Source organism: Paramormyrops kingsleyae, chromosome 18 (assembly GCF_048594095.1).
Source record: "Paramormyrops kingsleyae isolate MSU_618 chromosome 18, PKINGS_0.4, whole genome shotgun sequence".
In the NCBI taxonomy this organism is placed as follows: Eukaryota; Metazoa; Chordata; class Actinopteri; order Osteoglossiformes; family Mormyridae; genus Paramormyrops; species Paramormyrops kingsleyae.
In genome coordinates, this window is record NC_132814.1 from 18,238,489 (window position 1) to 18,266,336 (window position 27,848).

A 27,848-nucleotide genomic window follows, 5' to 3' on the forward strand; every position below is an offset into this window, starting at 1 on the left:
GATGTCATGGCTGGTCTGTACACTAGTACTGTGAGTGCTGTGGGAGAACCTCCGCGTTCTTCCGAGTTGATTATGGGGTTCGCCATGGTGTGTTCTGGCTCCTACTCCTGGCTCCTACTCTGTTCAGTGCTTGTATGGACTAGGTGTTGGGCAGGGTTGTGGGGTCCAGCAGCTGTGGAGCATCTGTTTGTGAAGAAAGATCTACTGATCTTGACTTTGCCAACAATGCTGTGATCTTCACGGAGTCAATGGAGGCTCTGATCGGGGCTCTCGAGAGACTGAGTGAGGAGTCTGAGTGTCTGGGATTGTGAGTGTCCTGTATAAAAAACAGGATCCACTTCTTTAATAACTTCTTAGGCACAGGCATCAGTAGTGTGTCTGTCTGAGGGGAGAATTTCCACCTCGTTGAAAGATTCACTTACTTCAGCAGTGACATTCATGTCTCTGGTGACTCTTTCTATGAAGCCAGTACACGGATTGGGAGAGCATGGGGCGTCATGAGGTCCCTGGAAAGGGGTGTGTGGTGCTCCCGATATCTGAGCTAGGACTAAGACTGGACTCCTTCAGTACTGTGTCTCTTTGGAGAATCCTTGGGTACCGCTGGTTTGACTTTGTGTCGAATGAGCGGTTGCTACAGGAGTCCCGAATGAGGCACATTACCTGCATTGTGAGGGAGCGTCAGTTACGGCACTACAGCCATGTGGCGCGTTTCCCTGACGGTGATCATCATTGCTGAGGACCCAAGAGGCTGGACCAGGCCAAGGGGACACCCACGTAACACCTGGCTCTGGTAGATAGACGGCAATTTCCGAAGGGTGGGACTGGACCATGTGTGTGTCTGGGGGGGTCGCCAGCCGGGATCCCAAGGAGTTTCATCATGTGGTGGGTGCAGCAATGCACTGCACCAGTGCATGCTCCTGAACCTGATCTGACCTGACAAAATGTCGCCTTGCCCTCCTCACCCAATTTTATACATTCAAGGGCCTCTGTAAAGTGTTGCCCCCACCGATTCTGCCAGGGGGACCCAGGCCCCAATTACACCCCTGTCACCTAGAACATTAACAAAGAGATTATTGCATCAGTTGGCAAGACTAGGGGATTCTCCTGTGATGTCATTTTCAGTATTTTAGAGACAATATTTCCTTCCCATTTTCGAAGGAAGAGGTCAGCCTTTCCTGGAAACATTTTCCCAAACTCTGTGTCAAATTGATAAACAGTACAAAATGCAACAGTCATTGTGATACCGAAGAGACTTAAAGGAGTTTCTCTCAGCAGTGTTGAGGGCCAAGAGATTGTGGTTTGTAATGGCAAGGCCTCTAGATTTGATTAAAAGTTGCTCTGTCACTAAAACCCAAACTAATAAATCCAAAATGTATACTTGCAGCTAAGAGGATTTAACAGAACTATATACATAGTGAATACACAGAACTAAATGTCATCACCTCTACATTCCTGTGGTACTCGTAAACTCTATAGTGACCACAGACCATGCATGTTCAATACAACACTTTAGTTCTTCATTCTGAATTATTTATGCATTTTTATACAAAGCAACATACAACTGAGAAAGCAGAGTCCGATAATCCTTGAAGGAGGGTTAATGACCTTGCTCAAGGGCACAACAGTGAAATCACTCTGCTGACCCTGGAATTTGAACGGGTGACCTTCCGATCATAGGCACAGCATCCAAACCCACCAAGCCCCCTCAATACAATGAATTTCTAAGATTCAGATGGTTGTGTGCAGCATACATGCATAATAAGCATGGCATTTTACAAAGCAAGGTTACTACTCAAAAATATCTTCAACCATGGGCCACATGCTTGCAATCCCTAACCTATGACTGCAGTAGGTTTTCGCCATGCTTGATTTGATAGTCACAAGGTACTCCTATGTGGGTTTCTTCCTTCTGACTTCCACTCCACGATCTGCTTCTTTGGGTGTTTCCAGTGTAAGGCAAACTGGCGAGGAATCGCTGGTCCTGTCTCGTTTACGCAGACAACGTCATTGATAATCATGAAGACACCTCCTTAGATTCCTTAGCTTGATCTCATTGAACACACTGTGGGACACTGGATCATAAAAATGCTCATAAATTATAACAAAACAGACATTTGTTATTCTTTTTCAAGAGCTACTATTGCCCATGCAGTTTATGTATCCAGCAGGTTTTCTATCATAACTGATGAATCTCTCCTTGGGGGTAGTTAGGGTTACTGAAAAGTCACCATAGGGCAGTTCTGACATTAGGCTTAAGTTATCTGGCTACTTGAGAACAATATACCCCTGGGCCCTGTATCATGAAATGGATTTTGTTAGTTAGTTAGATAACTTGTGAGTACCCCAGTTTAAATTGACTTTATCTTTGTTTACTTACATTTAACCCAAACTACCTTAAATCTGACAAGTTATCTACAGTACTAAACACCAAATCTCATTTTGTGCTACAGGCCTCTGGTCATGCCTGTTGGATGGTAGTAGCCTATGAACCATGAGGTTGTGGGTTCAAACCTAGACCCTCATGTACCAAAATTGCACGGGCACAGGTACCATATTGTGTTGAACGAGTGAATTACTTACAAATCCTTCATTCTGTTGTGCCATCATGATCTTCAGTTTGTCGGCACTGGGTCTGTAACCCAACACATAATACTGAAAACATTTACTTATAAGTTTGACAATAAAAAAAATACTCAAACTGTACTGTCAAGAGATTACAATGGTAAAGCAATGGCATCATCATAATTATGAAATGCTATTACACACATCCTACAGAACATTATAGAAATTGAAACTACTGTACTTTGGTCTTGCATTCCAAGCTGAAATTGCTTAGGTAGCATTTTACCCAAGTATAGAGCAGTCTCTTTTGAATTCTGCTTACTCCCTCTTTATTTTCAATTGCTGATAGTAAAAACTAACAAAAAAAGCCTAAATTCACCATTTTGCACTAAAATATTTAAATAATTATTTTGCATAACTGTTATCCATGTCTAACAACAGACACAAGCATAATAGTTACAAACTCAAAAGATATTAACCTTGGTTTTGGTGCCTTTTTCCCATATGTACTGACGATTTCCATTGTTAGTCTCTCAAATTATGCACTCAAACTGACTTACTTTAAACAGAAAACCTGTAGAACTGGATGCAGTGACAGGATTATGTACCATTAATGAATTTTTTTAAACATTTCCCCAATTAGTTCATTGTTAAATCCTGCTCAATTCTTATAAGGGAGATTCCTAGGAATACACCCTCCTTCCCAAGAAGTACTGTATACCGTACATCACACTCAAAATAAAAAACGAAAAAAATAAAAAACTGACTAAAAGAAAGACGTACAATCGCCTCTATTGAACCAATTCATTGACATCAGCTTTCACAAGGAGTTTCTGGAAGTTTCATAATCAACCATTATGTTGGGACCTTTCTTCTAAATCAGTGCATAAATTCAGTAAACATGTACAGTAAGAGCCTTATTATATTTAACCCTATACATAGTGATACATGAAAAAGTGCTAATTCGTGAACAGCATACAAATTTATATTTGGGTCACACTGCTATTCCAGACCAACTTCTATTTCCAATTTAAAGAGACAGTTTGATCCGATTCTGGTCCTCCTTATCCTATGAAATTCCATGATTCTTTGTTTTTGCCATTTCAGCACGGGTAGGTGGCCCTGTGGTAGAATTTTCACTGCCTACATTGTAATTAGAACACTTCATTAACATGATACAGACCACCTGTTGTGTGTTGTTTGGTTTGACTGGCCTGAATAAAGCTTGAAACTTCTCAAAGTTTTGGACATTCTTGTCGAGGTTTGCAAAAAATAATTAATTAAGATCAGCACTGAATTTTAATGTTCACTGACACTCTGGTGTGTAAGGCATCTATCCCTTGTAGGCATCAGTTATTGCTCCAGTTCCCTTCAGATGAGGTATCTCCTTTCCACCAATCAGAAGAGCCACCAAATTTTTGAACATTCACCAAGATGGGATGTTCACCAAGAAGGGACAGACGGTGGCTTGGTCTGAATTCAGGGGCTACAGTACATCCTTCGAAGGCAGCGGTCTACAGAAAGGTCTAACAGAAAGCGCTGTTAAATGTGATGGTCTGGCCTACAGATATTTCCCTTTTTGCGTTGCCAGCTGTTCCCACCTTTATCTTAAAATCACGAAGTGCCGCTCCTCAGCGATATGAATCTTGGGATATGTTGGGCTGCGAAGGATCCATCGGGTGGACCCTTGGTAAATTGGGAAAAGGATGCATTTCTAGACTGCATTTGATGGAGCCTTTGAAATAGGACAGCTTTGTCACAGCACTGTGACGCATTCAGTCTTGAATGTCGCCTGAGAAGGATGCAGCTCCTGAATGTAGACACACCCAATGTCTAAAAGGGCTCTAATCACCCTTTCCCAGCATAAAACGCCTGAAGAATTTGGGCTTCTATGGCAACTGATTCTTCAGCAAAAGGAAACAAGATCCCAAACTGTTTGATCCTGTTAACAAGGGCTGTAAATTAAGCTCACCTACTTGCACAAGGCGAATAGTTTCAGCAAAGGCCATTTAAATCTGGGTTTCTGTCAAACACCAGCTTTGGTTCAGATCATTAGTTGTTATGATAACTGACTCAATTTCTGGAATGGAATCTCCGGAGTTTTAAGTTGTTAAATCTGCTTTCTGGAATACCTCCTAGCAGACTGTCGGGTACTGTGTTAAAAATCACCTAGCTATTGCTAGGTAGCAGACCTGTTTACCTATGTGGCTTCTAACAAAATGGAAAGCAAAGAGATTCATCCAAGAGATTCATCCAACTCTCATTCACATAAACAATCAAAAGAATTGAGACGTGAGAGTGAGTCACCAGGCAGACACTGGCAACTAATTTGCAGTCTGCAAGGTGATTAGCCAAATATTTAACGCAAAAGTTGTTGCAGTAGTGGTAACAAAAAACGGTGCTGTTAATTAGCACGTTATCTTTTAGAGTGCATCTTCCTTAAATAAATCATAGCTCAGCTAAGAGTGCCAGACCTACTGTAGCCAAAAATCCATTTTCTGAGAATGTTACATTTATTTATTTGGCAGGTGGGTTTTATCCAGAGTGGCATACAATTGAAAAGGCAGGGTCAGCTCGTCCCTGGAGCAGTTGAGGTTAAGGGCCTTGTTCAGGGTTCCAATAGTGGCATAACTCAGCCAAGGGATATAAACCAACAACCTTGTGATCAAGGGCACCGAGTCCCAACTTGTAGAGTCACACAGCAGGAAATGATCATATACGATTTGAACAACATACTCAACATGAATTAAATGTTTGACAACAGATGCAGGCCTGGTTTTATGTTCGTATATGCATAATAACTCGGGAACCAAAAGCACAAGCAAAAGACAACCTTTCTAGTAGTGCAATCCAACACAGCTGCCAATAATTGAGCACAAAAGGGTCACAGGCAGATAGGGGTAAAGTAACTCAGTTTCCAGGAAAGGAATTCAATCCACAGCATCAGAGAGAGAGAGAGAGAGAGAGAGAGAGAGAGAGAGAGAGAGAGAGAGAGAGAGAGAGAGAGAGAGAGAGAGAGAGAGAGAGAGAGAGAGAGAGAGAGAGAGAGAGAGAGAGAGAGAGAGAGAGAGAGAGAGAGTATGGTTGCTGTGCTTAATTACGCAGAAAGCAAATTGTGCTTAACGGATTATCCTGCATCGCAGTGGGTGACCGTTAATATGTCAGGCCGCATTGTGTGGCGTCCTGTGTTTGCAGGTAGGCCGTCTGCTTCATCTCAGACCAGTTCTAGCGGTGGAGCCCTCTCGGAAGTGCACTAGACCTGAATCAAGCTATTGCTCATTTTAGAAGCCGTTTTGTTAAAAAAGTCTAATTGGACAATTGATCCATGCAGTCCATCATTCCTTATCCAGTGGGTCGGTGTTTTCCAATCCAGTCCTTGGGGACCCACAGACAGTCCATGGTAGGGAGCTGGTAGGGAGCAAAATGTGGACTGTCTGGCAGGGAACTGGGAGGGAGCAAAAATGTGGACTGTCTGGCAGGGAGCTGGGAGGGAGCAAAAATGTGGACTGTCTGGCAGGGAGCTGGGAGGGAGCAAAAATGTGGACTGTCTGGCAGGGAGCTGGGAGGGAGCAAAAATGTGGACTGTCTGTGGGTCCCCAAAGACCGGGTGGGGAAACAGTATTGTAGGTCACAGTGAGCCTGGACCCAATCTCAAAGAGACCAGAGTACGAGGCAGGAAGCATTCTTGTTGAGGTCCCAGATACAACAAGGAAAAATCTGTGACCTCTACAACATACCACCCTAAATGTGTGACCTAACCCTACTCTCTTGATTTGAAGTTGTACTGGATATCCTTCCTTGACAATTTGCAGACCATCCATCCATTTTTCATTCAGTTGAGTTTGTGTGCCATATATTTTGAGCTGGCAACTTTTTGAATGATATATCACCAGCTTTTATAATAAATACATTATAACTGTAGAATTAGTGTTTAGCTTAGTTTCTACTGAGGCAGAAATCACAACATTGTACTGAACATTCAGAACCATGCCTGCATTCATTATTGCACTTTCTGGACCTATATGCCTTTAAAAAACAGCATTTCATGTGAGAAATTATGTTATATAATTAAATAGGTTATATGGGTGCCCGTAAATTTCGGATTTGGAGTATTCTTAAAGCAGGCTGAATCAGAGCAATGCGGAATCGAGGTAGCCTCCTGTGATACCTATTAGAGGCGCGTTTGATGTAAAAACAGGCCTTCGGGTATGAAAAATGTACATGATGTTTTGAGAAGGATCCAGAAATATCTGCCGGGACTAGCAGAAATGAAATTAAGAACACTGACTGAATGTCTATATGTTCAGGAGTCTGTCTGCAGAGCCCTTGAACAAAGTTTCTAACCTGAATGGTTCCAGTAAAACGTCAAGCTGTGCAAAACCATAAGCTGCTTTAGATGAAACCATCACTTAAGCAATGAATTTGACATTTAATTGTCTGTAGGCAAATGAACATGATAAAACAGGACTCAAGGCCCTGAGTCAAATCTACAGTCATTCAGTGGGAGCTGTTATCTGACTGTGGCATCATTTCAAAGGTGATTCTGGGATTTTTTTTTTAAGGGCGAGGGGCACAAAAGGGACCATAATTTATACAGAGGTCCCAACCTTACCATTAGCCAATGATATGTTTTGAGCTGGTGAGTGACAGGGGCGAGGACCAATCAGCTTTTAGGCAGGGCATGTGCTCCTGTAGCCCTGCCTCTGTATATGTCCCCTGCATCATTCAGATACACCTCTGATTCTCTAATCTATCAGAAAACAATTGAAAAATGTGACGCGGACCTGGTTAATAGGGAATGGAGCTTCGCGGGTCACAACTCGTGGGAGCAGTGCCGTTTCCCGTGGACAGGTGGCAAGGCTGATGGTTGAGCAGCTCCTTCAAAACAGAAGGCCTTCTGGAGGCCACAGGGACGCAGAGAAGGTGCTGATTTGATTTGGCACCCCACCGGGGATAAGTGCGTGGCAACCTTTACGGGGATGGGGGGGCAGCCATTTGCTAGCACTCATGCAAAACCACTAAAGGGAAAGAGAAAACTTGACAGGGAACCAGTGGACGATGGCTGATAAATCTGGGTGTGCTCTGTGACCTTTTCCCCCCCTGTTGTCTATTTATTGAGTACCGTGCCATGTTCCTTCCTCAGGGATGGGGGTTCTCATGCTCTTTATACCCCCAAGCTGTAGACACCAATCAGTCTGAAGCCAGGATGCCATGTAGGCTTTGAGCACACAGAAATACCAGCCTACCCCTAACTTCTCAAGCTGTACCCTGCCCTCTGCTGGTGCTGTCAGGTATGGCACGCGTCTTGCGGGGCACTGCCTCTGCTCTCTCCATTTTGGTCTTCAACTGCAACATGTGGGGACTGGGAGGGGGGGGGGGGGGAGGAGCCTATGTGTCTAATGTGATTTTTCATGGCCAGATGGATATCCCTGATGCTGCTGTGAATGGATTACAGAACAGGGAGTGATGTCATATCTTTAAAAACAGGCGGAGCTATGGGCAACGCCACAGGGTCTGAAACACACTCTACTAATATGGCCAAACTGGCAGCCCGACAGCCTTATCATTAATGGGATCAGAAAATGCAGGCCTATCTAAAAGCCGCAGAAGTCTGACTTAAACCGGGAGCACTTTGCACACTGAATCCTGTCAGAGCTTATTTTTTTTTCTTTTAAAGCCTGTCTCATTCCTATTTGCATACCCGACATGAAAGCACCACTTCAAACCTAAGGACCTAGTCTAAATGTGCAGTGTTTGATATTTAATTGCGCAGCACAGGGACCAGAGACGGGGTGACCCAACACACCTATACCAGGTATTCGATGTTGTTGGTTGTTTGAGTTCTTGATCATTTCAGTTTATTCTTGATTGTTTGGTGCTGGGAGCTGGGAGGGAGACATATATGGACTATCCAGGCGCCTCTGAGGACTGTGTTGAGAAACACTGACCTAAGAAATCCTTTTCCACAACTGTACTGCTATTACAGAACAGTTCTACCAACTTAACACATAGCCTAGGAATAGAACTTGCCAAAGCATTACCCAGGAATACATATCAACCGATTATAACGCTGAAAAAGACACAGGGATTTTCTGGGCTGCATGTTATTTTATTTCAACAGAGAATCAAAGAAATTTCACGCACTTGGGGACAATCCTGCCTCATGCGGTCTCGCCCGGTCTTCCTCTCAGTGAAGAAATCCTGCGTCGTCGTACAACAGTAACATTTAAATATCTTCTGACATTAAGAAACTGCTACTGGACAGTATTTTTTTGGATGTCAGGTCAAGAGCAGGGACAGCAGTACAGCGCCTGTGGAATTTCACTCTGTCGTTCTGGACAATTGTTCCGGACAAAGCAAAGCGTATGGGATTGACAGAGAAGGGCACATCCACGCACGTCACACGATATACACATCCACACACGTCACACGATATACACATCCACACACATCACACGATGTACACATCCACGCACGTCACACGATATACACATCCACACACGTCACACGATATACACATCCACACACATCACACGATGTACACATCCACGCACGTCACACGATATACACATCCACACATGCAACCATATCCATACTCATTTATATGGCCATTCATTACATGATTGTATTTATCAGTCTGTAATTCGCACAGAATGTTAATTCTTATTGTTATATTCTTTTTTTGGTATACTTCCAGTTGGCACTATTCATTTTTCCCCCCACTATTTAGTCACTGGTGTTTGGGACTTTGCACACAAGTATTTCACTTACCTGCAATCTACCAAGTGTCAAGTGATGTGACATAGAGTGATTTGGCTTGATTGGATTTGAATAATGCTGCTGCAATCTCGGCGGGATTCGGTAGAGCCGCGACGCCTCTGATGGTCGCCTGTGAGGGTGCCGACGTCTGGTACCCCGGCGAGCCGCCGTCGGCCCCTTGCTGCTCAGTAGTCTATGATGTCATCACATTCCGACAAAAAAAATAAATAAAATGAAAAGGGGAGGGTCAGCTAGGCTTTCCCTCCTGTGAGCGGAAGGCACTAGAACATGCCGCAGCTTCATTCAGAGGAGCTCGGCAGAGATCAAGCGCCTGGGAGATGGGGGGAGGGGCAAGGACGTGGTTTCAAGGAGAACGAGCAGCCTCGATCGCTCAGCGGGACTCGCCAGACCCCTGGCATCAGCTTTGTATGTCGACTGCTTTATCGTGAGTGAGCTTCACCGCACCGACATGCCCTATGGACACTCAAAGTGGTGCCGCTAATATTTTTAAATCCCTGCTCAAAATAACAGCAAGAGGACACTCCAAAAAAAAAACCATTTAATCCAGCTTTTGAAGACTTCCATTCAATGAAATAGACCCAGCGGTGGTCATTTTTTCTTCAGATCTTCATTTACATTCATAAATCGGGCAAACAGGTGCCGCACAGGCTGAACTCAAGCCAATAAAAAAGCACTCAGTTTGAAAATTGCTGATTTATGCCTGGAAGACCTTTTTATCATTGTCATTTGAGGATTGCAAAGCCACGGTAGCTTGAAGGTCTAAAAGCCTGACTGTGTCGCTGTGCATCCTTTTCCTGGATTCCATCCCAGAAAGCTGCACTCACCCCAGGTGGGGATGCCGGTCCATCTCAGGGCACATAATCGCAAAGACAGTCACATGCTAAGGTCATTTCACCAAACCGCATGTGTGCAGACCGCGGGAGGAAACTGGAGTACCTACGAGAAACCTAAACGGGCAGGAATCGAACCCACAGCCCTGAGAATGTCGGAACACAGGGCTACCCAATGAGCCACCGTGCCCTCACTGTGTCTATACAGCCCAGCCCAAACATCATAGCGAGCATCTTTAGTCATACTCACACGGCTACAATTTTACATTTTACTTGTGTTCATGGCCGACAGGCTCAAATGTACATAAGACATTAGTAGGTGTTTTGTTATGGCACCTACCACTAGGGGGTGTGGAGACTTGGAGTTTTGTCTTCCAGGGGAAGACACCTGGCATGACCACCAATCCAATAATGCCACCTGTTTCAATCTAGTTATAAGGTCTGGACCAGCTTCAGCCACTCAAAACCTTGTTAGACTTAGTGTTTATTGGCTATGTGTATGTACCTTTTGACTATTGAACACTGCCATTTTTGTTGTCCTCTGTTTTGTTAATCAGGGAGGCAAGTATTTTATATTATGTTGGGATTTGATATGTAAGTTGGTATTGATTTCATGTTGGGGGGGCTTGTTTGTTTTGTTGTCCTGGGTTGAGCCTAAGTTGTCGTACAGTGCTTTTGCCTTATAACCCTTGTATATGTTGTAAATAACTCACTGTAAGACACTGCAAATGCAACCACAGCTGGCAGATGTGACCTTATTGCTGCACTCCCAATTTCCTACGGCTGAACCACTGAGTCTGTAATTCATTTGCAAGAATGTGACCTGAAGCATGTCCTTCAGTAAACCTGCCACAAAGACCCAAACTCTGTATGTTGTTGAATTTTTCTTGTATACAGTACGTTGTAACAGTCAAAGTGACGTTTGAAACATACCATGTGCCTATGTGTGAGAGACAGGAATTACACCATCTTTTTACAAGTTGGTTGAGAAGCACACAAGCTGCAAACACATGCCTATTGCTGAGCTACCTTTTTGGTAATGCTTAGGTTACAAATGGCTTGTTTTGTTCATGTACGGTCAAATAGCAGCCGTATGACCGGGCTTGGTGAGGTTGAGTTATTTTTAATAAAAAATGGCAAAAATTGGGGAAATCCCAACATCGGTGTGGCTGTGATTCTCTACTTAACGTCTTATTTCTAAATTCTAGCCAAGAAAGACAGACCCCAACTTTTACAGCACGCAGAGCGTGGCCATCTTTAGCTCCAAACTGCAACCCCAAAAATTTTAGCCCTGATGCCAATCTCCCTTAAAAAAAAAAAATCAAGCCGCTGGTAAACTTGACTTAGCCCCTAACGGTTTCCATAGCTGGAAACTCCCCCGGTGTAGTTAACAAAGGCATCCAACCATCTGTTTTGCTCATTGTCGACTGTTCGATGCTGCGTTTCCTTTAAAGACGGTATGTAATTTTTAGCATGAGCCACCTGCAGTGATTTTTGAATCTTGGTTTTTCTTGTCTGAGCCTTAGGGGTCGGCTCCATTTGCACAGAGAGCGGAGGCAACGTTGATCTCCTCAAATACAAAGCTTAAGGATGACCAGAACACGTTTTTTCTGTGTTTTCCATATCTCCAGACCCAAAGGTCTTGCTTAAGGGCCCAAAAAATATGCAGCTACTCTGCTGAGCACAGGATTCAAATTGGTGACCCTGTAATGACAGGCACAGAGGCACAACCCACTGAGCCAATCAGATCACTTAGGTTTACTTCATTGGCCGATGCCCTTGGGATCTACTGTCTACTATAGGCCCTCACAAACGCTGGTGAAAATAAACACGCTGCAAGAATTTTCTATTACTTTTAGGAGGAAAAGGGAGACTATGGGAAGGAGTTGCGGAGTAAATGAGGTTTATTTCATTGACAAACAATCTGTTCAAAAGTCAGATCCTTTGTTTCATTGTGTTTTTCACTCCCCTTCACATTATGAGATAAGCATTACTTATCAGAACTGAAGAGCTTCATCCACAGGGATTAATTCATTCAAAATGTATTATGTCTCAAATGACACTCAAAGAATACAGCACTTATACCACTGATACTGTCCACCACACTGACACATCACAGGCAATATCACTGCATATGAAACTTCCTCCAAACAATGAGTGAAATACAGTAGCCAATGAATGGATACCTTTCTCAGTGCATACCCAATGGTGTAACCTCTACTTTTACAAATATTACACTTCATGTAATTGCATTATGCACAAATAATAATACCCCCCCCCCCCCACAAATTACATGTATAACTGCACTCTAAATGCAGTGATTTGCATTCCGTGTTTTGGTTAGGTGGGAGACAGGCATTGCTTAGGTCATTTTAACAGAAACGACTAAGTGTAATTTAATATTAATTAGGTAAAATGGTATGTCAAGCCTAATGATTTAACAATTGGTGTCCTTAAGAAAGTATGTAGAGGTAATTGCACGTCACAATGGCACTTCAGAAGATGCGTGTGAATAAAACTGTTCCAGCACAGACATACTGACTTTCAGCACAGACTTACTGACTTTCAGCACAGACTTACTGACTACCGGTACAGGAAGTGTGGCATGGCACCGTTGAATTAATGTACCCCCACAACCTGCTAAGGGGCATTTACTAGCAGAGCAGGCACCTGCATGTACCAAAAGTCAGTATTTCTGAACTTTCCCACACAAATTACATGAATCATTTGCCACCATAGAATAGAAAGCCTTTATTGTCATTTTACTGGAGCATGAATGCTACTTGTACAATGAAATTGCAGTTATTGAATTAACCAACCATCTAATAACAGCAATGATTAACAGCAAGAAATTAGATCTTAGGTCCATTTTGGGGGTGTCATGGGCTAGTTCAGTGAAAATATTTTAGCCCAGAAAATTTTTCACTGATATGGTTGGTACACAGTCAGTTCCTATCAGTCATCCAGCCATCCAAAACATGTCTGATTCTGACAAACTCATGTTTTAGTCTTCATTAGGACACTTTGGCAATGCGTTGAATACTGTGTAATTCAGTTTTTCAACTTATTTTCGATCTAGCTTAATTGCCAATAATAATACAAATAATCTTTGCTCATATTGTTCTCACACTGGGGAATGAAAATTAACACACATGGTAACGCAAGGAAATTATAATGCGTTATTACTCCAAAGTTGACATTAACAAGTTAACTTTGAGAGCCATACATGCAATTTTTTACTTTGCAGGTTTTGGGCTTGGCCTTTGTTTAAACGCTTTGGCTCAGGGGGCAACTTAGCCCTCAGCTCTAGCTGAAGCTGTATATAACCCACAAACAAGACAAACCTGGACAGGCAGCAATGCACCGGAGTTAATTTTAAATCTGATTTTTAATTTAATCCTCTGAACATAGTTTTATGTTAATCCAGAGTACTTAAAATAAATGCATGCAGCATAGGTATTCCGCAAGCTTAGCTTTTTATCTGAAAAGGACTTAAATGTTTTATTTTTGGGAAAAGGCTACCACATAAAAAATTAATTTGTAATAACTGTTTCTGCGGGAGCACACTAAAGACACTAAAATATATTAAAGCGCATAACATCCTCGATTGCATCTGGTTAGGGTATGGTGGTGGGGGCGGGGGGTGTCAGTTTTATTCTACATCCTATAAACACAACTCGACTATGAAGTACTGCTCTTATAATGGGACACCATATTTAGCAATAACTGTCAGTTTGCCCATTAGCGGACACTCGGAAGTGAAAACACAGTGGCATTTCCAAGTCTCAACACAAAACAAGCAATAGAACAAGTTGACTCACACACAGACTCATTAACTAAAAAGAAAAAAATCAGAAATCAAAATCAACCTTCTATCCATTGAAGAGTAAACTGCAGCCAAGTCAGGGATCCTTTTAAAGTTCTCATGGTTTTAAGTTGTGCTTCAAGCTATCACCCGCATTTATGTCAATGTCCCAGAACTGGAGTCATTTTGTTAATCCTCTTCCCTGTCAAAAAATAACCACACAGAGTCTCAAACAGCGGTTAACATTTGCAGTCACAAAATGACACGCAACTCTCCGACTGTGATATACAAATACACGCGTATCAGACGGGAATCCAAACGTGAAGACGCCGATGGACAGACAAGGCAATATTTTCTTAAAAACCTATTTTATGCTACAGATAAATGCTCTACATATGCCATGACTGTTAAACGACAACAAAAACATTACGACTCGAGGCTCCCGCTAAGACAAGTTACCCGAGGACCCCGGGAAATTAATACGGTTATCATTACAGTGCTGCAAATGTGCGATGAGAAAGAGGCATGGTTCATGTACCACAGCGACATTAACCAAACGGGAGATGCTGCGTTATGGAGACATCGGTAAGCGGCACCCGGGAACAGTACCGCATTGAAATGTAAAATAGATTTCTAAGCATTGGGTACACATTTTTTTTTAAATAATATGCAGCTTCGAATAATTAACTTTTACCACCTGTGACACTGATTACAGGATTACAATACCTATTTGTTACAATTAAAAAGCATTCGGCCATCATAGTAAAGATTTCTTTTTTATGTCCCAAGGCAATTAAGCTTCTGCCTACAATCTGTGAGCTTTGTCTTGCGCCATTTCTCTTCTAATCACTGATACGCTAGCAGTCAGTCGTAGTCTTTCCAATTATATGTAAACATCCACAGATTTTCTAAAGTCCAACACACTTTAGGGAAGAACTACGCTAATCTGACAAGGCCAGTGAGTCAGATGGATTAGTGGCAAACAAGTATTTTGCGCTGTGTCTCAGCGAGCACTGCCGCAGTCTCACGCCTCCCAGGTCGTGGGTTTGATTTCTGCGCTGATTGTGCATGTGGAGTATGTCCTCTTTGTATGCCTTGGTGTGTTCTTGTTCTTTTATTTTCGACTTGCTTTTCACCTACAATCCAAAGACATCCAAAAAATGTCTGATTCTAACATACTCATGTTTAAATCTACATTGGGACACTTTGGCAAAAGTGGTTCCGGATGTATAGACTAATGATGATTCGCAGACAGAGTCCAAAGCAGAAGACCGTATAGAGCACACTGCATCGCTGACTTAAAACAGATGTAGAAGCTGTTTTCTAATTGATCAGTGGACATAAGTCAGTAGCTATTAGGCCTAACTATAGTTTAGTGGCTTTGCCAGTGGTTATATACGAAGACAAGGTGTGAACCACTAATCTCCCACAGAGACTGGGGCGCCATCCACACCAGCGATAAGGAAAATCCCCCTAGTGACCCTGCTGAGGTCACTACAATATGGTGTGTGAAACTCCCTTTCAAAACATGTAGGGTGCATGGGGACTCTTCAAAACAAGATAGATATATGAAGGATGGATGGATGACAGATAGATAGATGGATGATAGGTAGATAGACAGATAGATGGACGGATATTAGACAGATGGACGGATGATAAATGGACGGATGATAGATAGATGGGTGGATGATAGACAGATAGATAGATGGACGGATGATAAATAGATGGGTCGATGTACGAACGATAGATGGATGGATGAATGGATGGATGGATGGATGTTCTTACTTCTGAGCTGGTGACTGTAACCTCTTTGTCCATCCCCCCCTTTGTCCCATATAAACCTCGCCCCTCACCAGGCATTTGTCTGCACCATCATCTCACATGCTTCCTTGCCGGCCACACATTCATCCATCCATCCTTCTTCCATCCGCTTATCCTGATCTGGGGAGCTAAATGTGACAAAAGCAGTCTGAAAGGTTTACAGACTGCGCAAACCTGCATTACAGACCTGCTTACTATCAACACCTCATTCCTGCATCCCAGAGTCATTTTGCTGACAGGCAGGATCATTCAAAATCACGCCGATCTCAAAAGCAGTGCTGCTCACATGAACTCCTTTTACATTTATTTTCATTTGTTCCTGGTAATGGTTATGCTGTTTTTATTTATTTATTTAGCCTATTGAATAGAAAACAGACTGTCTTCATTCATACATTACAGAAGCAGCCCAATTGCACATTTTAGCCAATCGTTTAATGTAAATTAAGATTTTTTATTTTTCTTATTCATCTTAGCTATTGCTTTCTATAACACGCCAAATGCAATTTCTAAATGGAGGTACAACACTGAGGTCCCAGCAAACGCCGAGAAACCATCTCAATGGCTCAGGTACTTAATGAAGCACACGACAGGCAATGCAAGTTGCTGTCAATGCAGTGTTTCATGCGGTATCTGTGAGCGCAATATCTGGGAGAAAGCAAGGTCTTAGTTTAATAGACAATTTTCAGACTTTGCGAGCCATGCAGCCAAGTGTGGAATTATATGCGGGATTAAAATCGGCACCAATCCCAGGCGCTCGCCGCTAGTTTCGTACTAACTAAAAATCCCGTGAGCAATGGAAAGCTATTTAATGAAAAAAGAGTCAGTTTTGTCATTTAAAGAGTCAGTTTGTTTCTCATTTAAACTTAATGTTTACATAGATTTTACACCGTATTTTGATAATCAGACATGCTAGTTAAATGTTAGACTACGACACAATCGAATCAAACAACAATTTATATCCCTTAAGGTAATATTTCGTTGAGTGCATTATTTTAATAGCAAATGCGCATCTGATATTTCATATTAGAATAATGCTACCTGAGATTACATTTGGGGGAGCAAGCGGTCGGCATATACTAGGGGGGTCGTACTTAGTTTTGTTCGGCTATAAAAGCACCGGTTTTGCTTCAGTTGAATTTGTTACTGAGACTCGCTGTACGGGTGTCGGAGGGCTGACACGACCGGGGCTAGATGGCAGTTAGGAGGGCAATGCAGCGCCGCCTCCACGGCACTAAAAGCCAGTCGAGGCGCCCACACGGACCCACCACGCAGCCCAGTACACCACCTTATGCACGCTGCCTCCGTACAACCTCCGGATCCAGCCGACCTGCTGTACGTCGTCTGAGTACACCGTGTTCCCGGATTTGGGTCAATAAAACATCCAGACACCGATCGCTTAATACAGTACGCAATTCTTCTTAAATTATTAGGCTACTGTATACAAAATCATTGAATACAGTAAGAACATCATGTGCATTTTAAAAAAATTTTGTTTAATATTTTTCACATAATGCGAGATGGCAAGGTTAAAGGAAGATTTAGAATTTAGACTTAGAATTTAGATAAAAAATAGGCTACCCCCACACATCCCGGTCGAATGTAAACGTATAAGATTTGTAAAACTTCATAGCGATACCTACGTTATCTTTCATTCATAGCAAGTACAAGGAGTACCCCATCTGACATTTCTTGGCATGAGTCACCGGTCCATCTGTACCATTATAAAAAAAGGGGGGGGGGACTGTTCGCTCCCTCCTACTTAAAGAATTATATATCAAGTGTGAGTCAATGTGCCTCCCTACCCTGACTCCCTCAGGACCCCACCAGTCATACACTGAGGGGGTACTGGAAAAAAGGCCTATTTAAGCAAACAAAGCAAGTTCCACCAACGAATCAGTCAGCGGACCTCCCCGTAACGCTCAAGAGGTTAAGCGTCATTCCGCAGGTCCAAGCGTTGCCTTGGTTTCCATTGCCATCGTCACAATCGGCTGTCGCTAAGCGCTTAAAGCAGGGGACGGAATGGAGTAGCTGATTATTTCGAAGTACAGAGGGGGCACAATGGACATGTAGCAATTGTCGTCTTTTACTGGCGTTTCATTTGTCGCTCAAAATAATCATTTAACCCATATGCCGTAATATATACTCTTTCCATGTGCTTTAACTTCTAGTCGATTACATATATTTTGTCGCAATTATCTTTTAAATATTAATCAAATATTAATATGTTCTCAAATTTTGAAACTGATGTTTGAAACTGATGTTTTAAATGTACGATCCCTTTAATTCCTGGTGATATAGTAATGATCTGTAGCGCGACGATGGAAATGGTATAGGGAACACGTGCTGATGCAAGAAATGCATTACGTCATCCTAAATACCTAGGGAAAATACACATCATATGTGCCTGCGTTTGTGCGCCTGCGCATGTGTGTATGCTGTTTTAGTAAACGTCTACGTTCATAGCAGCCAGAGTATAAAACAATTTTATACTTATAGCCCCTGTCCTGACTCATGGAAGGTGAAGTCTGGAGTGACATTTGTGGGGTGACTGGAATCGGGTGATTTGACTCCCAGAGATGCAGAAAAGTTATATTCTTACTGGCTCAAGAGTGTTTATAACTGAATTTGATTTACTCTTGGTACTTTCTCATTTGCTTTTTCTTCTTCTTAGTTCTGATTTTGTTGAATGAACAAAGATATCATACAAAGACTTAATACACACACACACACACACACACACAATTGATAACCTTGAAAATTCTTTCAAAACACAGCAATGCATGTTAGGTGACCCTTATAGAGCAGAAAGGTTCCATGCTTTCAAACACACACACATCAGCTCCCTCCATCAGAGGTTTGATCCTTATATGCTCACCTAGGCCCCCCCTCCCCCCCAGGACTCTGCCAGCTGTATGAGGAAGTGCACCCTTTTTCTTAGTGCACCAGTTTATTCACACTCATTCATGCATCTGCTGCATATTCTCTGATAGCTCCTAGGACCCTCTTGTTGGTGACCTAGGTGTCAATCACCAGAACTTTAAGTCTTTTAATATGAACGTCTGCATGAAAAAGGAACTTAGATTATTAACATTGGGATGTCTGTCAGTATCCTAATAAAAACTATGAGAACTCATGGCACTGTACAATGTAATGAGCCTGTCTGTCAAATATGGATTTTCTACTATGTGTTTCCCTTCCAGCTGTTTCGGAATGAGTATAGCTGGGGCATTTTTTATTGGTGATGCATGGAGCAGAATCATCAGCTCAAGGCAAATGACAGTTTTGATTTTGGGGGGCCAACACTTTAGCTTAAACGATTAACTAAAATAATGACCCTGCCCTACTGTTACTGCAGAATAGGAAAAAATATTAAACAAGTTAACTATTTGTCTCCCAAATGCCATGACTTGTAAGAAATCCCATAGCTTACATTTATAAAACTGTTCAAATTGTATGTAGCTGCTTGCAGATGCAATAACCATTAAGTATCTCATTCAAGGCTTCAACAGGAAATCCCCTCTTGGGATTTAAATCTGTAATTATTGGTAACTAATTCATTTGTTTAACTGCACAAAACTACTTTGCAATTTAAGAAAGTTTGTATTAAAGGTTGATTCCACTTGATTTCATAAATCTAAGGCGTGTTGTATAAAAGTCTCATGTTCCAGGGATACATTATTAGCTACACTATGGTAGATCTGCAATCACATCTTGTTTGATCTCTCGGGATTCTAGAAAGTTTTAATTCATAATAATAAATCTAGAGGGATGTGATTGCTTGGCAACGGGTAGTAGCTGCAGCAATTCTGAAGGGGACCAATCACACGCCTCCCTCCCTGCAAAAGTCCTGTGTTTTCTGCAGAGCCGATTGAGTATTTTCTTCTGTATGTTGCAACACATCTATCCATGAAGGGTGATTTATTTGTCAGCTTAAAATAGACGTCAATGTAGGGTATAATGGTAGAGATGTGACGATTTATCTCTTGATATAGTCACCTGACAGCAGTGGTAGATCTTCAAGGACAGAGGTTCATGTTATACTGTAAAAATGCCTAAATCACTCACCCAAATGCACAACAATGCCTATTACTTACTTATCAAATAAATTGTTCACAGAATGAAAGCATTTAATAGACCCATTAATTTAAAAAACATCTCAGTTGTGCGGTCACAGAAAATTATTGCTGGATAAATACGACCACCTTATACTACAAACAATGAATAGGTCCCGTACAAAACAATAGAGGATTTCCGTCAGCTCTTAATGAGAAATGAGTGCTATTGCATAGCTGCTGTGTTACATAATTTGTGCTGTGCTCAAATCTGGACTGTGTAAAAATTGGTTGCACTTAAGCCGAGTTTAGCAGCAAATGAGATGCCAATTGTATTCATCGTTCTGCATGACAAGAAGGACACTGCAGCTCTCTTTGGGGCAGGTAATAAATTCAACCAGGAGCTCAAAATGAAGTATTTTTATTAGCCACTGTATAAATACTAGCTCATGGGAGTTTTACTTACACTAAAGTGTTCTGAAGGCAGAATGAAAAATGATTGGTTGAGAGAGATAACCATTCAGATTGTAGAGGAGGTGGATCCAAGCAACTAGAGGAGGTGGGACCATCCAATCAGATATCTTGGGCCCGCCTCCTCTAGTTATTTGGACTCACCTCCTCAACAATCTGATTGGTTATCCCTGTGAACCAATCATTTTTCGGTATACCCTCAGAACACTTTTGTGCAAGTAAAACTCCCATGGACTAAATACTGGCATTTCTAATATTAATCAAATTACCTTCATTTTCTAGACTGATTGCTAATCTAAAGCATTTTCTCTGATATCCCGCCCACTGATTTTGGTAGCCAGGGAAGCCCCTCACTGCGCCAGCTGTACTTGTGTGTAAAGAAAGTATATATATTTTTTATTCTGTGTGAAAAAAAATGCACCTCTAGTCGATTCTAAAAGCCCATGTATAATTCACTATTGTTCCATAAGAGAGTAGGGCGAAGACAGGGTTACAAAAGATGCTATTATCTGAAAAGGGTCATGGGACTCTAGCAATGAGAGAACTGAGGTAGAAGTGTTCACGAATTAGCTTTGAATTTAAACAGAGCGCAGTGACACCCCTTGGCATTGCAACAAACATGATCGCTTCCGTCAAGAGAATCATGCCCCGTGGCTCGCACCTTTGGCTTATTTTTAGGATTCGCCGCCGACGTGAAGACAGTCTCGCGTTCCCAGCCTACCGCTGCGCGATGCTCTCACCAATGAGGTCATAACGAGATATGGGAGGAGGGGCTCAAAAAGGTTACAAGCAATTGGAGGCCCCACAGCAAAAAGCCGCGGCCGCTTGTGGTAAATCCCTTCAGGGAAAAGGTCTGCAGGGTCGAATAAATCTGAGCTTCAGACGCCTGTTGGTTTTTTTTCAGAATGCAAAGCACCTTTCGCTTCGGAAGTTTATACGAAACATGTGAACTCGAGTCAGATGCTAAATCTTGCATGCGTGCTTGAAGTGATTGCAACAGCACTCTTGTGTAAATACCATCCAGATTACAATGTATGTAGAATTTTACAAAGTAACAAACAGTATTGTTATCCAACAGACTCATATATATGCAGTATATATATGCTGGGCTCTTGTGTGTGCAACTGTAAGCCATTTCATTTGTTAATCAAATTTGTGCAATGAATCATTGTACATTAAGACAGCTCTGTAGCAAGGGTTCATTCTTCAATAAGTGCCAGCAACACTGCATGCTGCATATACAGGGGGACGAGAAAAACACCACATGGAAAGGGACTTTAACTTTGAAGTAATTGAATTACAAACGCACCTTCAAGGTGAATCATATTAGCTTGAAGGCCAATTAACAGTATGTCAGTTACAAAAAAGGTCTGCCAGTGAGCACTGCCAAAGCGATTTCGAAAGTAACGTCGGGCAACCAAGATTGTGATTGTAGGTGCGGCGCTTGTAAAGATGATGGTTACCAGTAGAAGCTAATTGACATAAACAAATTAATATTTAACAGTGGCTAAAAACCACAAAAATGACCACAGAACTGAATCAGTGCCTCTATCATCCAGCTGCAACAAAAACTATGTCGTCAGCTTCATGAAGCTCGCATTATTACAGAGCTGCCATTAAACTGGTTCCTATCAAATACTTTCTGTCAAACACTGCCCCCTACTGTACAGCTGGGGAGTCAGGGCCCTTGGCACAGGAACAGACGCAGTTCCAGCACTGCTTTAATGTTGAGTGTGATGATGCAGGCACATGACTGAGCTGAATGGCTGCAGCTGTGTACAGAGTAAACATTTACACACTCCATTAGAAGCCGACTGCTCTAAATCAGAGTTATAGAGCAGCCAGAAGGAGGTTCAGGAGTAGGTTTTGTGCCTGCCCCCCCCCCCCCCATGGCCCATTTGCGCACAGGAGGAGATCATGCTTATCCATCCTCAATAACCCCTTATCCAATTAGAGCGGCACAGAACCGGAGCCTATCGTGGGAAGCTGAGGACTGGCGACGCTTCATCACGGGCTTCATCGGGCGACTGACACGGATGCTACAGACGTGGGACCCCGAGGCTCGAACCTATTTTTTGCGATGTCCCGCTGCCAGTGAAGACAATTGTGCTTTCCCGTCTGGCAGCTCAGAGTCCTCCTGCTGATGAGGTCAGAGCGAGGCCTCCGATCAGGCCTTAACTTCGCTCGGCAGCGTGTGCACGGAAAAGCAGCTGCAGGACGCAGAGTCAGTCAGCCCCCAGCTGCTTTTCCTAAACTGCACATATACGCAGCATCACTGATTGTGGACAAATTATGATACAGCATTTTTTTGGGGTCTTTTTCAATCTGGCTGCATATATGGGTGCCGCCAGACATTCTGGGCCCCAGAAAGCATATCATTTTACAAATTTTTTAGAGCCCCTGTCTCTCAGGGGCCCCTGGAATCATCTAGACACCCCCCACCTTTATGGCAACCCTGGCCGCATGCGTCATTATCAGGTCAATGGCTGGGAGATATCACGACATTTTCGGAGATTTTCACAATTTTCTATTTTTATCACGGAATTCTAAAATTAATATGTAGAAAACAGTAAAATATGACAGGTGGCTTTTAAATTTTCTAATATGATGACCAAATTGTTTTACTAGTAGTTTTGGAGTGTGTGACAGGCATAATGATAAATTACGCCAACAACAGACCCATTCGTTGATGGAATTAGTTTAAAAATAGTGCATTATAGATGTCAATTATGCAAGAAAACAAGTGTTATACCACAATACTAATTATCACAATATGATCATTTATCGATAAAATCGCCCAACCGTAATTGGGTCTAGGTTATGGTTAGTGCTGAACTGCCATCAGGGCTGTCCATTGGACAGGAGTGATCAATGCACTGGCAGTATCCATCCCCCCCCCCGCCCCCACACCCCTGGCAAATTCAATCTGTCCATGACAAGGAGCCTCAATTCAATTCCAGTTTTGCTCAGGATCCAAAAAAGGGTCTACCTATGGTTTCGTGTGGAAATTTATCAACTCCGTTCATCACAGTAATTTCTAGTGACTTCAGCTTGTCCTTCAGACTGTTTCCTGTAATCGCCCTGGCTCCGTACAGCCTCCTGTGTTCTGTAGAGGTTAACGTTTGTCACGTTAGTGGCCACTCCAATGCTTGTCCAGTGAACGTTGACTGCAAGGCTGGTTTACCACATTCTAACCCACACAAGGTTTGCGGTTCCTTAGAATTCAAAGGCAACGTCTGGGTTTAATGGAGACACACAGGTCAACTGCTGAAGATGACGGGTTTATGTCTGAGGACAGAAGAACAAGCATGGTGTAGTGGATCATGTAAGAGCAAGAACACTGTACGGAATTAGGGATCCAAGACATGCAACAGAGTGAGCGTTTTAAGTTGATCATTCTATTAATCAAATTTGTCAAATTTGCCTCATTGAAATTTATATGTCACAAGGCAGGTAAGCATGGCGGGAACGGAAGCGCGGGAGTCCAGGAATCAGGGGTAAACGCGGGGTTTATTAAAGGGATAACGCGATCGGGAGCACAGGGCAACATTAGCGGGGGTGGAAACGTTAATGACAAGACTAGGGAAATATACTCGAACACGGACTTAAATGCACAGGAATCAGGAAAACAATTCAAAACAGCTGATCAAACGGGGATTCCACACGAGGTTAACGAGGGGGCGTGGCACACAGGAGGGTCGGACGAGCAGGATGTGACGCTATATTTGATATGGTAGGATGTTTAATTCATTTATTCTGGTTACTCATGAATTGAAAGAATATTTATGGCATATTAGCTGTTAATTTATGTATGCAAAACATAATAATTACCTAAATATCCATAAGCATCTGCTTTTCCTTTTAGGAAAGGAATACATTTAAGTAATAATTACTAATGGGTTCTAAGCAGGATCTTTGTAGTCAGGCATTATTGTACATATGGATATGTGTAGGTTAAACAGAACTTCAGCTTAATCATTAGAACAGTTCTGGGGATTTTGCAGAGATACATGGTACCACCAGTAGACCGAAGTTTGCCAAAGACATGCATGATCGTTTCATGGGCATACAGACAATATTATCTGAAATTAAATTAGTTTTTCTAACAAAAGCCAGAACAAACAGCTTAATTTGAGATGCTTTTTAAAGATTTAATCTCTAGCTCATTGGAGCCATCCATCCATCCATCCATCCATCTTCGAATGATCCTGGTCAGGATTGCGATCCCATAATATTCTTCGACCATAAGTGCCACCTGCGTTCTCCGTGGCCGAGACGTCTGTGCCTGTCTTCGGAAAGTCGCGGGTTCAAATTCCTTGCCAGCAGAGTAATCGCGTTGCTGTTGGGCCCTAGAGCAAGGCCCTTAACCTGAAAAACTGCTCTGGGGCACCATAAAGATGGCTGACCTTGCTTCCTGACCCCAGACTTCATTCTCACAGGAGAGCAAAACGGGATATATCTGAAAACTATAAAATTCCTATGTAACTGCTTTTGTACAGATGGCAAGTAAAGTCTCATGGCAAATAAAGTATCAATATCATATCAACATCCATCCATCCATCCATCCATGTTCTTGTATGTGGTCCAAAAATACTTGAATACATTGAGCTTATTATTTGATAAACAGTACCACCATCTGGATGATCTGAGGCAGTTTGATACCCTGAAACGGGGAGTTGATTTGACACCTGACAAGTTTTTTTTTTTACTGTTACAATTTCTAAGAGCCAAAACATAATTACTGATATTAACAATTTATCAAAAAAAATCATAATCAAGTATTAATATTTGATATAATTGTGTACTATGAAATGGCACCGCATAAATATTGTGAAACACTTCATTTTTATGTCTGTTAAAAGGTAATTATGCTTTGATTTTAGCATTAATCATGAAGATTAAACCTATTTAGCCAAAAGTGGCACAAAATTTATACTTAAAAATCCTTAATATTATATGAGTATTGTAAAAAAATACACTTACACTCTTTAAGTAAAAATACTTCAAAATACACTAATTTTACTGTTTAAAACTGGAATTCATATTAATAAAAATGTATTTTATGTCTGTCCCAGGATTACAGTAAATAATAATAATAATAATAAATTGATCCATCATGGTGAAGTTCTCCTTTCACCTAGCCCATCTTGCTCTCCATAGCACACACAGGTGTAACAAAGCTTGGCAGCAAAGGGCGCCCATGGAGCTGGGGGTTAAGGGCTCAAGGGCCCACAGGCATGACTATTCTGCAAAAACCGGGTTTCAACCAGCGACCTTCTGATCTCAGGGACCGAGGCTTAGCCTGCTGTGCCACACACTGCCTGACTGTATATGTTTATGTATACAGGAATAAGGTTCATTATCTTCCATCCAGCAATTTAGTCTTCCAAAGACAGCAAAGTGCCAATCCCAGGCAGCCTAATGTGCTGCAGGGTAGGGGTACAGCCCAGACAGGATGCCCGTCCACTGCAGGGCACAGACAGGCATGCTAGTTAGATAGCTGTTAGCCTAACTGCATGTCTCAGGACTGAGCGAGGAAGCCAGAGCACCCAGAGGAAACTTATATAACATGGTGCGGACATGCAAAATCTCCGCAGAGAACACAGGCATTAAAACCCCCACAAAACCATCCTGCTTCCCCTTTCATTACCTACATCAGTGGTTCTTAACCTTTTTTTAGTCAGGAACCCCTTTTTGGATCTGGTGAAAGCTACGGACCCCCTCCCGAAAACATCCATGTAAGCACATAAACTCAATTTTGTATGCAATGGATATATTTTATTGAACTCTGTCTCATACGCTCATACACATTCAAAACAAAACTGCCGCGGCGTTTGCGCTACTATTTCACCAGATGGCAGTATTTCCTTCAAATTGTGTCCAGTCATTCCTTCAACTTGTCAGACACCATAGTATGATCCATTTACAGCACAGATTTTGGGATCCCCACTGTCAATTGGACTTTTTAACATCAACTGTATTTATATGTAAAAAATAAACAATTAATTTCTTCTGGTCCACATCATGATAACTGTATGAGTTTGTTGTATTACAGTACCTTTAAAAAGTGGGTATCATGTAGTTTTGTCATGTTCTGACTATTAAATGCCATGGGACAGAACTGCTTTAACGATTCACTTGAACCATTTATATTAGTGGGAGCAGAACATATAGCATAGTCTGTCTCCTCCATTAGCATAAACCGGGTGACGATTAAGTATCGCTATTACGGACAGTCCATTTATCTGCGCTGCTGCCGCAGAGGTCAATACATTTTTCATCATCTTCAACCGTGACAATAAAATGACAACCGTAATCGGTCACTATTAAGTGTGCGCGACTATGCTCTTCGTGAAATTTACTAAGGCCAAATATGGGTCGCTGCAGCTGAATCAATGTCAGAACAAAACAGCACCATTTAGCAGGGGGGCGAGGAAATCAGGGGGTTACAATGGGATTTTTGTTCCCGCCTTGTAGTATATGGGAAGTGTGCATGTTATTTAGTAACATTAACAATTAGTACTGTTGTATCTCCATATACCACATCCTCTTGCCATTAGGCTACATTATTTCAAACGTGAGATTGCTGGGGAACATTTTTGTCATCTTACTAATGCTAAAACTGTCACCAAAACACTCTTTATGTATATGAAGCATTTTAGAAATAGAAGAACTATCCCTATAGGCGAAATATGCTATATCTCAATCTTTTAATAATTTATTCCTGTATGAACTGTATGCGTGTCTTCATATTTTTTCCTATTTCTATATCCTGTGCGGACAGATGTTGAGAAGACAGCTCTTAGAAATAGTGAAAGTGAAAGGGGTGAAACTTTGTGTTTTGATGTTATTTTCTTAGGTTCATTTGGGAGGCGTTCCATAAAGCAGGGGGCATTTATCAGTTAGCTGGGTTAACTTAAGCTCTAATTAAGTCTTGATTGCCCAATAAGTGTTTATAGGTAAGGATCGAGCATTTCTATTGGACAATCATGACTTCAATCTTAAGTTAACCCCCCCCCCCCTGCTTTGTGGAACACACCCTGGATTATAATATAGCATTCCCCCGGGTTCTCCAGTTTCACCCTACAGTCTGAAAATATGAATGGAATGAACAGTATGAAAACAGGTGAATTGGACTTGCCAGATTGTCCTTAGCTGTGAATGGTGTGGTCCCTCTGCCTTGTGCCCGAAGTTTTCAGACCCACGCTACCCTGCACAGGAGGACAAGCGGTTATAGAAAATGGATGGATGGATGGAAGTCCCGAAGATCGCTCTTTGCTTTCCTGGAATGTTGGATAAAGATAAAGGAAATATGAACGGCTGTGCATGAATACAAACAATAAAGCTATTTTTATTATTATTATTATTTTTATTAAAAACCTCAGTTATCAATTACTAGCAAGTTTTACCTACCTGTACGTCAGCCGTTTTCCGCAAATATGGATGTGTGCCAAAGGGCGGAGAAACAGAAAAACGCAATTAGAATTATGGGGGGGATTAGACCGATTAACAAGCAGTTTGATAGTG

At 42.1% G+C, this 27,848-nt stretch overlaps 1 long non-coding RNA gene across 2 annotated transcripts; it reads right to left on the bottom strand.

The window, feature by feature from the left end:
• Positions 1-1,927: 1,927 nt before the first annotated feature.
• Positions 1,928-27,824, bottom strand: LOC140579371 (uncharacterized). 2 transcript variants are annotated; one of them, XR_011983446.1, is made up of 4 exons: positions 27,735-27,824; positions 27,463-27,532; positions 2,581-2,632; positions 1,928-2,072 (listed from the first exon to the last, which is right to left on the bottom strand). It is a non-coding gene; the product is annotated as an uncharacterized lncRNA (long non-coding RNA). The 2 variants fall into 2 exon arrangements; XR_011983445.1 differs by having other exon boundaries at positions 27,463-27,604; positions 27,735-27,808.
• Between the last annotated feature and the right edge of the window lie 24 nt (positions 27,825-27,848).